The following is a 15,449-nucleotide window of genomic DNA, read 5'->3' as shown; positions in this document are numbered from 1 at the left end:
TTGTCTCCCCAGGTAGAAGGTGAGCTCCTGGCGAGCAAAGCTTACTGGGTTTTTCTCTTATATCTCCAGTGCCTAGCCCTTAAGAAATGCTTGTTAATTTGTCCAATAAGCTTGTAGATTGACTCACAATACTGAAAAGGGCTGGAAGCCTACAGGCCAAGCGAGACCATTGGAGCTATTAATGCTGGATTCATGGCCTCCCCATCAGAAGAGGAAAGCCAAGGTTAGACCAGGATCCTTTCATTCTCAGTCAGACTCCTGGACCAATGTTAAAACTGGCTTATTTTCACTGCAGCATCACCCTCATCTATTGGAATTCCTTCTTCTCTTGAATGTCTTCCCATAAATGGATGAAAAGGAAAGAAACAAATAGGAGTTAACAGAGTGGAGGGCAAGAAAGAGGATAAACATTTACAAAGTGCTCACTATGTGCCAGGCACCGTGCTATGTGCTTTTACAAATATTATCTCATTTGATTGAGGAGGAAGAAACTTATGTGAATTGAGTCGGGGGTGGGGAGGGCAGGAGAATCTTGATGACTATTTGAAGGCTATCAGATTCTTTTTGTAGAATGAATCTCTGTCTTTGGTCGCCACCTGGTGGCAATCCCTACACTCACTTCTCCCTCAGGCCCTTCCCCCACCCTTCACTCCTGTCCCAGCTCTGTAAAGGAACTGAAAACAATCTTGCCATAGCTCCTGGAAAGGCCTTGTCCATAGTCACTCGAGTGGCTTCATTGACCCTCCCTGTGACTCTCCAGACCTGAACATTCTTCCAAGCCCATGACTCATTCAGAAATATTTTCTTCTCCTAGTACAATGTGAGGTCCTCCTCGGTAGGGACTGTTAGCTCATATCTTTGTTTTCCAAGTGGTTAGCACCAAGCTATATTAAGCACACAGTAGGTTTTAAATAAATCCATGTTTGCCATGCGTTCATTCTTCTAGTTCAGTTTCCTCTTTCTACAGGGGGTGCAAATGAAACTGGGACATGTTAAGAGACCCTGCCAAGATTCCACAGGCAGTACTCACCCACATTCTACATCATTGATTGTGTCAGGCATTGGCTGGTTCTGGGTCTCAGGGAGGAAGAAGAAGACCACGAGGCTGGCAGTGATGGCTAAGATGGCAAAGATGATCTGAGGCATGACTGCAATGTTGTGCCTGAGTGTATTCAATACTGGGGCCAGCATCGCCCCAATCCGATCTACCGTGCAAATGAATCCTCTACATGTGGTCCTGTCAGGGCAGAGGAAATCTGATTGTCCCAGACTCAACACCTCAAGAAGTTTCTGCTCCTTGAAGGCCTAAAAAACAAAGACTGGACAGCCATTTGCTGGGGGCATAGTGTAAGGATTCTTTCATTCATCAGCTGGATTAGATGGCCTTTGACATCCTATCCAAGTCTCAGATTCTGTGGTTTCACATAAGTCCTAGACCAACCCCTCTTAAATATCCCTTTTCCTCCCTTAGCAGAGTCTGCCTCTTTCCAATCAATGTTTCCCTTTCTAGATATCCAAAAACCATATTTTCAATGATTCGTTCTAGAATTTTCCTGGAATATACGTTAAGCTTGTTGACTGAGAGTATGCAGACTCTGTTCCCTTCTCTGTTGCAAAATTGAAACATATGTCCTGCTCTACTCTTGTGGAATCTTTCCTGTTCTCTTTCATCATCAGTAATCACTCACTAAGCTCAGCTATGACTGCAGTATGACTTTTTCTTTCAGGGATGCAATTCATGTGAGCCCAGTCAACTGAATTCATCAAGTGCATCCACGGTGTTCTCTTGATGTCTCTTACTTTTCTTGGCGACAGCCACTCAGACACTTGCAAAGATTTAACAGAAAGCTCTCCAGAAAATATCAGTCCTTTTGGGGACACATTTGTCTACACACATTCACATGCTGGGTTGCATCGGAGTGAGGGTATTGTACATGCTTTTAAGTGCAGGGTTCTTCTTGTCCATTCCCTGTTTATTATTACTTTTTTCACATGATAATGACAATAATAACTAGGTTTTTGAGATTTATGTAGGGTTTTATGTGTGTCATCTCATTTGATATTTCTAAGAACTTTGGGTTGTAGGTGCTCTTATTATCCCCATTTTACAGATGAGGAACCTGAGGGAAAGAGAGGTCAAGTGATTTCCTCACGATCACACAGCTAGTCAGTACCTGAGGTTAGATTTGACCTCAGATTTTCCATACTCTAGATCCAGAGCTTTATCTATTACACTACCAAGGTGCCCCAATGACGTGACGTTCACCTTTGTGAATCTTTCAAGTTGCTGAATAAATGCTAGCTACTATTATCCTAGGACACTGGCTTGTCTTCACACACATATTCCAAGTCCATGTTCAAACCAGTGGGGAGGTAAGAGAGAGATCAAATTTCCTGATGCCCACAGGCTTGTTGGCATTGCCCATTCATCCCCCTACTGAATGCTGTGTAGCTGAAGCTGCTGTTCTAGCTTGCCCGATTGTTGGGCTTGGTTCTATTACAACTTTTAGAGACATAGCAGCATGTGCTTCACCTCAAATCCTCCTGTGAGACCTGCCTATGACATGGCCGAGAATCTGGGTCTTCAATGACCACAGGAGACAGAAGCTGTAGTAACTCCTACTAAGCTGAAAGAAGTCCTGTGGGGGTCCAGGGTAGATCTCTGATTTTTATATCTGAAAACCAACTTAGATTGTTTGAGGTGACCAATGCCCAGGTTGGTTTCAAGGAGGATGAAAGTTTTTGTCCAGAGCCAAAGAAGGTCGGAGAGAAAATGATCTTCTAAGTGTGAGAGGAGCTGATATTGGTGTGTGTGTGTGTGTCTGTGTGTGTGTGTGCCGCGGCAGCTTGGTTATGTTACAGAGAGCCCCAGACACAGGCAGTTTCCCTGGCATGTCTCCTGGAGGATCTAGGCTATTGAGTTGCTCTTCCTTCCCCCTTTTCCCCAGAAATAACAACAACTGCTTCTTTATCCCCAAATTCTCTGTCCTACCTGACTACTGTGGGTAGGAGCTCAGGAGAATAGACACTGATAGTGGAAATACTGACCACAACACAGTTGATTCCTAGCATTGCCAAAGCCACACGCAAAATTCCTATAAAGCAGAAGAAAAAACATCTCAATAAATCAAAGTTCAACCCATCTTGGAGTCATTCATTCATTTATTCACCATCTCAGTTCAAATATTCTTCCATGTAATTATCTTGCAATTTATTCCTCTATTCATTACCTTCATCTGCCTACTCACCCACCCATTTTTCCTAACAGTATTTCTTATTAGAGACAGTTAAATGGTGTAGGCATAGACTGATAGGCTGAGCATCAGAGAGTTCTGAGTTCCAATTCTGCCTTACAGTGTACTAGCTAGGTGAGTGTAGCCAAGTCATTGAACTCGTCTCAGTCCGGTTTCCTCATCTGTAAAGTGAGGATCTTGGCATCTGCCTCCCAGGGTAGTTATGAGAAACAAATCACATGATACATATAAAGAAATCTGCAAATCTTAAAGCTTTCTCTAAATGGTAGTTGTTTGTTTGTTTCATCTAGCAAATGATCAATAGTTACCATGCCAATACCTTGTGTGAAGCTCTGTGCTAAGTGCTCAGGAAGTACTGTAAAGATCAATTCCTTTAAGGAACTCTGTAAGTCTGAATTCAAGCTATATAGCATACATTTATTCATCATTTATTCAATTCATTTATTCATCCTATCCTTCTATCTCTTTATCTCTCTATTTAACCATCCATCTATGTATCTATCTATGCCTCTCTCCCTATCCACTCATCCACTTTCTGATCTAATTCCTATATCTATCTACCTATTAGTCAATGAATGAATGTATCTATCACTCCTCTCTCTCTCTAACATCCCTGCTTCTCTCTATCTTTCTATTCATTCCTCCATCTGTTCATCCTGCTATCATCTCATCCATCTATTAATCTATTTATCCATCTATATCCATCTATCTGCTCATCATTCCTCTTTATCTACTCATCTATCCTGGCCTGGGTTCCAGTCTTGATTCTGCCATTTATTTGATCTGCAGGTCTGGGCAATTTGGTTCTCCTCTCTAAGCCTATTTTTGCTTCTTTAAATGAAAATGTTGGGAAGTCAACATGGCATTGAATACTGCTGGAACCAGAAGACCTGAGTTTAAATTTCACCTCTGGGGTAGATTGCTTGTCTGACCTTGAGAAAACTATTTAAATTCTCTGGGCCTCAGTTTCCTCATTTGTAAAAAGTGGAAGTTTGATTAGATGGCCTCTGAGGTTCCTTCTGCTCTAGATGTGTCATTCTATGAGTCAGGGGTCTCAGACTTTTAGTCTTCATTGTTACCAGGGATTGGAACCATACCTATGATTTCATCCTTATGTAGTGGTATAAGGAATACCCAGCTAAAGAAAGACATTCTGCTAATTGGTCTTTCTTCTGCAACCTATAATCTATAGATTACCAGGGACGCTGAGGAATTAAGTGACTTGCCCAGGATCACACAGACAGTACCCATGGGGTAAAACTTGAACTCAGTCCGTCAATGAGTATTCATTAAGCACTTATCACATATGAGGCACTCTGCTAAGTGCTGAGCATACAAAGAAGGGCGGAAAGAAGATCCTCCTTGCCCATAAGGAGCTCACATTCTAATGATGGCCATGGGGACAAGTATGCATACAACAGACATACATTGTAAAGGGGCGGTACTTCCTGGTTTTGAGAGCAGATTTCCATCTCTTTGCCTCTAGATTCCTGACAGTCAAAGGGCCCATAACGATCATTCATTCCTGCTCTAAAATCTTTGTGCTCTAAGTTTGAAGGTTTAGTGAAGGTAAGCAGAGGCGCAGCCTTTCCCCCTACATTCCCTTCTGAGAACCTAGACCCTAAATCCTATATTCACCTCAGTGTCCCTATGCTCCCAAGTGAGAGGTTGACAGGGAGGGGGAGATCTGACCAGCCCAGGGAGGTCATGTCCAACCCAGCCTTAAGGAAAGGAAATGAGTGTCTCCTCAAAAATGACACTAATAACAATAATATAAGTGATATTTATATTAATTCTTCCATGTGCCAGGCACTGGGCTGAGCACATTACAAATATTATCTGACAGAACTCCTTGAGGGATATGTTATTATTATTATCCCCATTTTACAGATGAGAAATAGGAGGCAGGAAGATGTTAATGGACTTTCCCAGGGTCATGTATCCCGGAGGTATCTGAGACTTGATTGGAACTCAAGTCGTCCTGCCTCCAGAACCTGTCTCCATCAGGTCATCTAGCTGCATCTGCTCCTATGCTACTCCTACTCCCCTTTCCTCCTTTCCCCAAAGTCTACTGTCTTACCTTGAGGCAAAAAAGCAGTGGCAAGTATGAGCAGTCCAGCAAGAAGGAGGCAGGCCACGGATATTGTTTGACAGCCAAGGTGGTTCATAAGGAACAAGACTCCTAGCCTGCTTAGGAAGGCGGAAACTCCTAAAAGAACATGTAGCATTTGAATATCACTCCCCAAGTTCTGAAGATCCAGAGAGAGCCCATAAAAAAGCATCCCTGTTGTGAAACTGCAGCAGACAGGGGGGAAGTAGAGAGAATTCATCACACCTGGAGCCCAGAGCTCACCAATAAATGAAGTTCTGTTCAATGATCCTTTATTAAATATCTGTTGAGTGCCAGGGTCTGTATGTACTAGGTGCTAGGGACACAAACCCCTCAATGAATTCATATTCTGCTGGGGGTGGCAATGCCCCATGAATACAGTTAAGTGATGGCCAGAAAAATTCAGAAGGGTAAGAAGATCGCTAAGTGGGGTGAGCAGAAAAGTCTTCACTAGGCATTGGTGCTTGAAGTGGGCCTTGAAGGCAACCAAAGATTCCACAAGGCAAACGTGAGGAGGGAGTATTTTCTAGTTATAAGGAACTACGCATACAAAGATGGAGGGTGAGAGATGGAGTCCCTAGTTCAGAAAATATCAAGAAAGTCATTTGGGTTGTAACAGAAAGAATGAAGGGCTGTGATTTTTTTTCTTAATAACATCTCACTTCTTCCCACTTACGCTGAAAAACAATTTTAAAAATAAATTGTTCTTTTAAAAAAAGTTTTGAGTTCCATATTTTATCCCTCCCTCCCTCTCCTCCCTCTTGCTGAGAGGGTAAACAATCTGGTTCTACAAGTGAAACTATACAAAAAATGTCATAGTAATTTTGTGGAAGAAAATTAAGAAAGGAAGAAAGGAAAGAAAGAAGGACAGAAAAATGGAAGGAAGGAAGGAAGCAAGGAAGAGAAAAATAGTGTGCTTTGATTTGCATTCACTCTCCATCGATTCTTTCTCTGGAAGAAGATAGCATTTTTTATCATCGAGACTTGGGGATTGTTTTGGATTGCTGAGAATAGCTAAATTACTCACAGTTCTTCATTGCACAATATTGCTGTTACCGTATGTAATGTACTTCTGATTCTGTTCATGTCACTTAGTATCAGTTCATGTAAGTTTTATCCAGGTTTTTTGAAAGTGTCTTCCTCATCATTTCTTATACCACAGTAATGTCCACGACAAGCATATAGCACAACTTCTTCAGTCATTTCCAAACTTATGGGAGTCTCCTCAGTCTCCTATTCTTACCCACCATAAAAATGAGCTGCTATAAACATTTTTTATACAAATAGGCCCTCTCTCCCTTTTAATCTCTTTGGAATACAGACCTAGTAGTCGTATTGCTGGATCAAAGGGTATGCAGTTTTATAGCCCTTTGAGCTTAATTCCAAATTGCTTTTCAACATAGTTGCATCAGTTCATATCTCCTCCAGCAATGTAGTAGCAGCCCACTTTCATCATATTCTCTCCAAATTTATCATTTTCTTTTTCTTTCTCATTAGCCAATCTGATGGCTATGAGATGGTGCCTTAGAGTTGTTTTAATTTGCATATTTTTAATCAATAGTGATTTTTAGCAATTTTTTTATATTACTATAGGTAACTGATTTCTTTGTCTGAAAACTGCCTAGTCATATTCTTTGACTATCAGTTGACAAATGACTGGTATGATTATAAAAGTTTGACTCATTCCTCTATATTCTTGATGAAATAAAATGTTGCATTGGTTTTGTTTGTGCCAAACCTTTTATATTTTATGTGATCAAAATCATCTATGTTACATTTCATGATGCTCTCTATATCTTGTTTAGTCCTAAATTCTTCCCTTTTCCACGTCTGACAGGAAATCTATTTCACGCTCTCCTAGTTGCCTTATTGAATCACACTTTATGTGCAAATCAGCTACCCATTTTGACCTTACTTTCATATACAATGTGAGATTCTGTTCTATATTTAATTTATGCAATACTATTTTCCAGCTTTCTCAACAGTTTTTGTTAAATCATGAGTTTTTGTCCCAGAAGCTCTGATCTTTGAGCTCGTTGAACCCTAAATTACTTTGGTCATTTACTATAATGTATCAAGTATTTTATCAATCCTACTGATTGACCCCTGCATCTCTTAGTACCAAATTGTTTCCATAATTATCCCTCTAAAATACAGTTTGATATTTTGTTGCCAGGTCATATTCCTTTATATTTTTTCATTGATTCTCCTGATATTCTTGACCTTTTATTCTTCCAGATGACCTTTGTTAGTATTTTTCTAGCCCTATAAAATATATTTTTGGTAATTTCATTTGTATGGCACTAAATAAATAAGTCAATTTAAGTGAATTGCTCATTTTCATGATATTGGCTTGGTGTGACTATAAGCAATTAGTAATTTTCCAAATGTTTAGATCTGATTTTGATTGTGTGAGAAGTGTTTGTCAGTTGTGTTCATAGTTCCTGGGTTTGTTTTGGCAGGTCGTCTCAAAAGTATTTTATATTGTCTACATTTATTTAAAAGAAATATCTCTTTTTTTCTTTTTGCTGCTAAATTTTATTTTTAACATATAGAAATGCAGATGATTTGTGTCCGTATATATAATATCCTGAAAATTTGGTAAAGCTGTTAATTATTTTGACTAGCTTTTTAGTTGATTCTGTAGGATGTTCTAAGCATAGCATCATATCATCTGCAAATCATCCTAACAGCTAAGATTTATATAATGTTTTAAAGGTATCTAGAAGGGAGGGAGGGGAGAAGACAGGTAAAGAGGAGTGTATGAGGCATCAGATTCTAATCAAGCACTATCGATGAGGAGATGTGACCTTTCAGGTCTCAGAAAGCAAAGAGCCCACACTGTATAGGCGAGGAGTAGGAGGAAAAGATTGAAATGAGAAGGGGGGATGAAAGGAGTCCTTTCTGTGAAAGTGGGAGAGGGTTCCACTAATGAATGCTATTATGAGGATATGGAAATAGTAGGATAGGAAGATGAGAAGTTTACACTGAATGAAGTCTATCGGTTTGGTATTTGAAAAGATTACATGCCTTAGGAACATGTTAGCCTTGGAACTAATGGGAGAAGGGTAGACTTGGAACCAACGGGAGGCATGGGAGAGCATGAATACAGGGAGGAAAAGTCCACATAAATGTAGAAAAAATGGTCAAGAAGAGAAGATACAGACTAATAATGGGGGATAAGCGCTCCCATGGGACAGGGGACACTCTGATACATGCAATAACTGTTAATATTCTGGAAATGTAAAACGGGAATAATAAGGTAAGTCCTACAAGGTAATAGTAGAAAACACCTAGCGTCAGGAGCTGTGAGGATGGATTCAGGACAAGCTTCAAGTCCAAGATGAGTACAGAGAATCTGAAATACGTGAGAAAAGAGAGAAACCATATAATTACAGGTGTTACTAATCAGAGAATGAGGGCCTAGAATACAGAGAAGGAGAAGATAGATAACCAAGAGAATGAAGGAAATTCCTTTGTAAATAGGTTGCAAAACAGGAGAAGAGGAAGGGGAAATCAACTTGACTGGAAGGAAGAAGGAAGGAATGAGATAAAAGTGGGAGAGAAAAGATAACTAATAAACCAGACTCTCAAGGGAACGGATCACAAAGAAGTAGAGAGCCAGTGAAAAGCAGGCTACCATAGAAAACGATCAAAAGAAAGTAACTGAAGGAATGAAATGCTATACTTATAGCTGAGGAGGGGGAAAATGTTAATTTGAAAAAGGTTCCTAATTTAAAGACAGATAGAGGAAAATATGAAGCTAACTCATAACTATAAATGTGAATGGATTGAACAATCCAATAACATGAAAAAGAATGACAGATTAGATGGGAAAACACAGTCCTGTGATCTGTTTCTTGGAAGCAATACATAAAAATCTCCCAAGATGTATAGAAATTAAAACTGAGGGGATGGAAAAAAATTATTAGACATTAAATGATTGCAAAAGCAGAAATTATCATTATTCTATCAGACAAAGCAAGAATATTCGAGAATTTTAAAAAGATAAACAAGGAAATTTTATTATGCTGAAATTAACTCTAGATAAAAATTTCACTACTATACTGATATGTAACAAATGCCTTAACTACCAAATTTATAAACTGAACATCTGAGCTTTAAGAAGACAGATAGTGACACAATAGTGACAGGAGATTTTAATATAACTCAACAATTTTGGATGAGTCTCAGCAAAGGTAAACACAAGAAAAACATGTTACACAACAGATTTGTGGAGCAACTAAAGTCAAAAGATATGACATTTGTGGAGGTGGAGCCAAGATGATGGAGTAGAAAGACGCACATATACTATCTCTTACCCCATAGCCCATAAAATGCCTGTAAAGAAAGACTCTCAACAAATTCTAGGACACCAGAGGCCACAGATCAGCAGAGTGGAAGAGATTTCCAACCCGGGTGACTGAAAGGCCAATGGAAAACGTCTGTTGCATGGGACGGGCAGCCGAGCCCAGCCCAACCTTGGCCATGTGGTGGGTCTGGGAGGAGGATGAGAGCAGACCTTGGGGGCGGAATCCCCAGTAGCAGTTGCAGCATTTCGCAGATCCCTCAACCCACAGGCAGCAAAGGTCACTGACAGGGGTTTTTTCAGCTGGTTGAGAAGGAAGAAAGGCCTTCCCATAGGTCCAGCCTCAGGCAGTGGCCACAGAGGTCCCACTGGGCAGGCTGCAGCAGCTTCCACAGCAGCCCCTACAGCAGCCCAAATCCATTGTTGGATCGTAAAACCCCTGGGGGCACTGAGCAGCTGATTCTTATCTCAGCCCTGCTTAGAGACTCTGCCCTCACCTAATACGCCCTGGGGGATTTGAACAGCTGATCTTTATCACATACTGAATGGTGGTCCAGCCCCTGCAGCTTATCTGAATCTAAGCCCCCCAGTGCTGGCTAGGCAGAACTGCAGACGAGGTGGCTGTGAAGAGGAAACTCTATTACTCAGATAGTGGGCACAAAATTTTCTGTGTTACTCCCAGAGCAGTACAAGCTTGATTGTACCACTTTGGTGGAACTGAGATCATACAGACCTCCAGAGTATACCCTACTCTTGACAAAGGACCCAAAAGTCAAGTAACCAGTTGGGAAAATGCACAAAAAAGGGGGGAAAATAAGACTATAGAAGGTTACTTTCTTGGTGAACAGATATTTTCTCCCAACCTTTCAGATGAGGAAGAACAATGTTTACCATCAGGAAAGACATAAAAGACATCCCAAACATCCAAAATAAATATTCAAAGAGCTCAGGCCATGGAAGAGCTCAAAAAGGATTTTGAAAATCAAGTAACGGAGGTGGAGGAAAAATTGGGAAGACAAAGGGGAGCGATGCAAGAAAAACATGAAAAGCGGGTCAACAATTTGCTAAAGAAGACACAAAAAAATGCTGAAGAAAATAACACCTTCAAAAATAGGCTAACTCAATTGGCAAAAGAGGTTCAAAAAACCAATGAGGAGGATAATACTTTAGAAAGAAGAATTAGCCAAATGGAAAAGGAGGTTCAAAAGCTCACTGAAGAAAATAGTTCTTTAAAAATTAGAATGAAACAGATGGAGGCTAATGACTTTATGAGAAACCAAGAAATCACAAAACAAAACCACAGGAATGAATAAATGGAAGATAATGTGAAATATCTCATTGGAAAAACAACTGACCTGGAAAATAGATCCAGGAGAGACAATTTAAAAATTATGGAACTACCTGAAACCCATGATCAAAAAAGAGCCTAGGCATCACATTCATGAAGTTATGAAGGAAAACTGCCCTGATGTTCTAGAACCAGGGGGCAAAATGAATATTGAAAGAATCCACCAATCACCTCCTAAAAGAGATCCAAAAGAAGAAACTCCTAGGAATACTGTGGTCAAATTCCAGAGTTCCCAGGTAAATGGGAAAATATTGCAAGCAGCTGGAAAGAAACAATTTGAGTATTGTGGAAATGCCATCAGAATAACACAAGATCTAACAGCTTCTACATTAAGGGATCAAAGGGCATGGAATATGATATTCCAGAAGTCAAAGGAACTAGGACTAAAACCAAGAATCACCCACCCAGCACAACTGAGTATAATACTTCAGGGGAAAAATGGTCTTTCAATGAAATAGAGGACTTTCAAGCATTCTTGATGAAAAGACCAGAGCTGAAAAGAAATTGTGACTTTCAAACACAAGAATCAAGAGAAGCACGAAAAGCTAAATAAGAAAGAGAAATCAAAAGGGACTTATTAAAGTTCAACTGTTTACATTCCTACATGGAAAGACAATATTTGTAAGTCTTGAAACCTTTTAAAGTATCTGGTTAGTTGGTGGGATTACACACACACACACACACACACACACACACACACAGATACACACAGACATACAGAGAGAGAGAGAGAGAGAGAGCGCACAGCGTGAGTTGAATAGAAAGGGATCATATCTAAAAAAATGAAATTAAGAAGTGATAGAGGAATACATTGGTAGGAGAAAGGGAGAAATGAAATGGGGCTAATTATCTCTCATAAAAGAGGCAAGCAAAAGACTTTTCAGTGGAGAGAAAAAGGGGGGAGGTGAGAGAAACAACATGAAGCTTACTGTCATCACATTTAACTAAAGGAAGGAATAAAATGCACAGTTATTTTGGTATGAAAACCTATCTTACAATACAAGAAAGGGGAGAAGGGGACAAGCAGGGTGGGAGGATGATGGAAGGGAGGGCAATGGGAGCAGGGAGCAATTAGAAATAAACTCTCTTGGGGAATGACAAGGTCAGAAGAGAGAATAGAAGAAATGGGGGGGCAGGATAGGATGGAGGGAAATAGAGTTAGTCTTACACAACATGACAATTATGGAAGTCATTTACAAAACTACATAGATATGGTCTATATTGAATTGCTTGTCTTCCCAATGGGGATGGGTGGGGAGGGAGGAAGGAAGAGAAGGTGGAACTCAAAGTTTTAGGAACAACTGATGAGTATTGTTCTTGCATACAACTAGGAAATAAGAAATACAGTTAATGGGATATAGAAATTTATCTTGCCCCCCAGAACAAAAGAGAAGATGGGGATAAGGGAAGGGAGGAATGTTAGAAGGCAGGGCAGGTTGATGGTAGGGGTAATGAGAATGCTCCGTGTTTTGGGGTGGGGGAAGGAGAGAAAATTTGCAACTCAAAATTTTGCGTAAATGAATGTTGAAAACATAAATAAATTAATTTTTAAAAGATATGACATTTTGTAAACAAGAGAGATAAAGAATATTTCTCTGTACCACATGCAAGTCTCAATAAGTTGATCATATACTTAGGCACAGAGATTCTGCAAACAAATATAAACAAGAAGAAATCGTTAATACATCCTACACAAACCTTAATGCAATAAAAATAAGAATGGATTCGGGAACCGCATACAACAGATGCAGTCCCAAATGTAAACTTGACAATGTAATCTTAAATAATAAGGTAAAAGGAGTAATCATAAAAATAATTCAGAATCACATAATTATTATAAAGTATACATAATATTATCCCATAATTATTAATCATTAGTATCTCTAATTTTAGTTATGTATCTGTTTATATATATTTGTAATATATATAATATAACAACATAATATAATAAATTTAAATTAATAAATAATTTGTATTAAATATAAAAAATTTATTAAAGTAGAAAGTACCTCTAATATAAGCTAAACAACATTTCTAAAATAAAATGATAATGATGAACCAATTTCTGGATGAATCTAAAGCAGTCGTCAAAGGGAAAATCAGATACTTTTATTAACAAAATAGAAAAAAGGGATCAACAAACTGAACATGCATTTTAGAAAATAGAAAATCAACAAAGACACTTAAAATAAGCACAAAATGAGGAATGTTAAAAGTCAGAGGAGAAATAGATAAATTGGAAACAAGGAAGATTTTTGTTTGATATAGGTGGACTGAGTGACTTTGGAGGTCCCTTTGGACATTTTGACTGCATGCTTCTGGAAATGAGCCATCTATTTAATCTATCGTTGGAAGAGGGATGGAAGAAGAGAGCTCTGACAAAGAAAAGAGGCATAGAGGCGGTGCTTGAGATGACCTGTGCCACCACCGCTGATGTCTCCTGAAAAGATGCAGGATTCCCCTTTTGTTTTCTTTTTTCACTGGACCTGTGATTTCATTGATGAATCAAGCTAGTTGATAAAGGAAGAAAATACCATCACCTTGATACAAATCATCACCTTCTCTGTAGCTTAGTCTTAAAGACTTCTGTGGAGCCTTGACCAGTTAAAGGGAGTTCAGCAGAGTCCCAGCATGTGTCTCAGATGTGGGAGAGCAATGCCATAGTTCAAAGCCAACCTTCTACCAAATGCTCACTACTTAGGAGGATAGTATCTTCATCTTTTACTGAACTAGCTTCTGTTCATGATCAAGAGCAAGGTTTTATGATTTTAAAAAGTTGCCTAATCACACTTTAGAAGCTCCTCTGTATTCAGAGAAATTATTATCTCCAAGTAACCACGTGCAGATATTGTCACATAGCCAATATGCTAGGAATACAGTGGAGCTCATAACTTTCTTCTTTATTGGGTTTTCCAATCTTTCTCATGTTTCTTCTTGCCCAAGATGAAAAAGTAGAGGATGGTATAGTATTCATCCTCCTTATCTTCTCTGATGAAGGTTTATTTAAAGTCATTTCTCCCAAGTATGTTGTTTGCACAAGGAGTTTTGGGGTTGTAATGTCTTAGGTATAGTTTATGGGAAATTGACCATCTCCACAGAAAAGACCTTACAATATGCTTGGCATGCTAAAGATGTGAACATTTATTTAATTGTGCATTGATACAGATTCCCAGCTGCCCGTGCCTTTCCATATTGGGCGACTCTCTTCTGTGACCTCCCATGTTTGCCAGGGAGAGCCATGCCCTTTTCTCTCCCCAAGTGGCCATTCCAGATCATCCTCCTCTAACAAATCCCCTAATGGCATCTTTCATTCCTGTTCTTCAGAGAGCCCCTCGGCTCTATTGTGTAAATCGTTCACACCCAACATATGCCTTCCTATCGTCTACTGGTGCTATTCATCACCAGCTATTTGAAGACTAGTGTTCCACATCCCACTGTCACACACAATGATGTAGTATATCAGCACTAGAAACTAGCATGTCTGCTTGGGGGAGAGGCTTATATTCACTAAAGGAGGTTGGCAGTCTTTAGAAGGCAATCTAGTATGTGTAACTCCTTCTATTGGTTTCTTGGTTCAATACAATTGTCATGGGTACTATCTGTCCCAGTGGATTAGATCACGCTTGCAAAACAGCAACAAAAAAAAAATTTGACCAAAAGGAAACATTTCAATGTGAAAAATACCACCATGAAAGACTGGTGCTTGTGGAAAACAAGGAAGAGATTTTTGTAGATTAAGGAGGGGAAAATATTCTCCAGTGTTTACATAAGACAATCTCTACAGGAAAAATGTGAGGACTTTTGTAAAGTGGCACAAAAGGCATCTTTAGGATGATGCTTGACTATGCCTGGCTATACTGATACTTAGGAAATATGAAAAGACCTAGAGGAAGATTGACAACTGGGTGTCATGTGGGTAGAGTGCAAGACCTGGAGTCAAGAAGCACTGAATTCAAAGCCATTCTCAAATGCTACTTGTGTGAATCTGAGCAAGTGAGTTAGCCTTAGTCTGCCTCAGTTTCTTTCTCTCTGAAGTGGGATAATAATAGCACCTAACTCAAAGAGTTTCTATAAGGAGCAATTGTGCAAGTATTTGTGAAGTGCTTTGCAGATCTTAAGGCACCACATAAATGCTAGCTATCATCATCACTTTAACACTGAACTTCATTGGATAGATCCTTCAAGGAACATTCAAAAATGGACCCAAAAAAATACAGAAGATGGGAAAGAAGGTTCCAGTGGATTTCAACATCCATCAGTGGAGGCAGAATGCGTGTCCCTGAGGTCTTGAATCCATGGAAGCTTAATGATAACTTTAGGATTCCTTGAGAGAGATTTCCATTAACACTTAAGAATGTTTTGGGCTCTTCTTAGCCTGAGTTTCCTTCTCTGAAATGTGCCTCAGATGAATGCCCAGAGGAGGGGAAC

General features: G+C 39.5%; 1 pseudogene; it reads right to left on the bottom strand.

The window, feature by feature from the left end:
• Nucleotides 1-1,026: 1,026 nt before the first annotated feature.
• Nucleotides 1,027-15,449, bottom strand: part of LOC140522521 (solute carrier family 22 member 11-like) — a 55,926-nt pseudogene continuing 41,503 nt past the window's right edge.

The sequence above is a fragment of the Notamacropus eugenii genome, chromosome 2, assembly GCF_028372415.1.
Source record: "Notamacropus eugenii isolate mMacEug1 chromosome 2, mMacEug1.pri_v2, whole genome shotgun sequence".
In the NCBI taxonomy this organism is placed as follows: Eukaryota; Metazoa; Chordata; class Mammalia; order Diprotodontia; family Macropodidae; genus Notamacropus; species Notamacropus eugenii.
The sequence above is the reverse complement of the archived record's forward strand: the minus strand, read 5'-3'. Positions and strand labels throughout refer to the sequence as shown.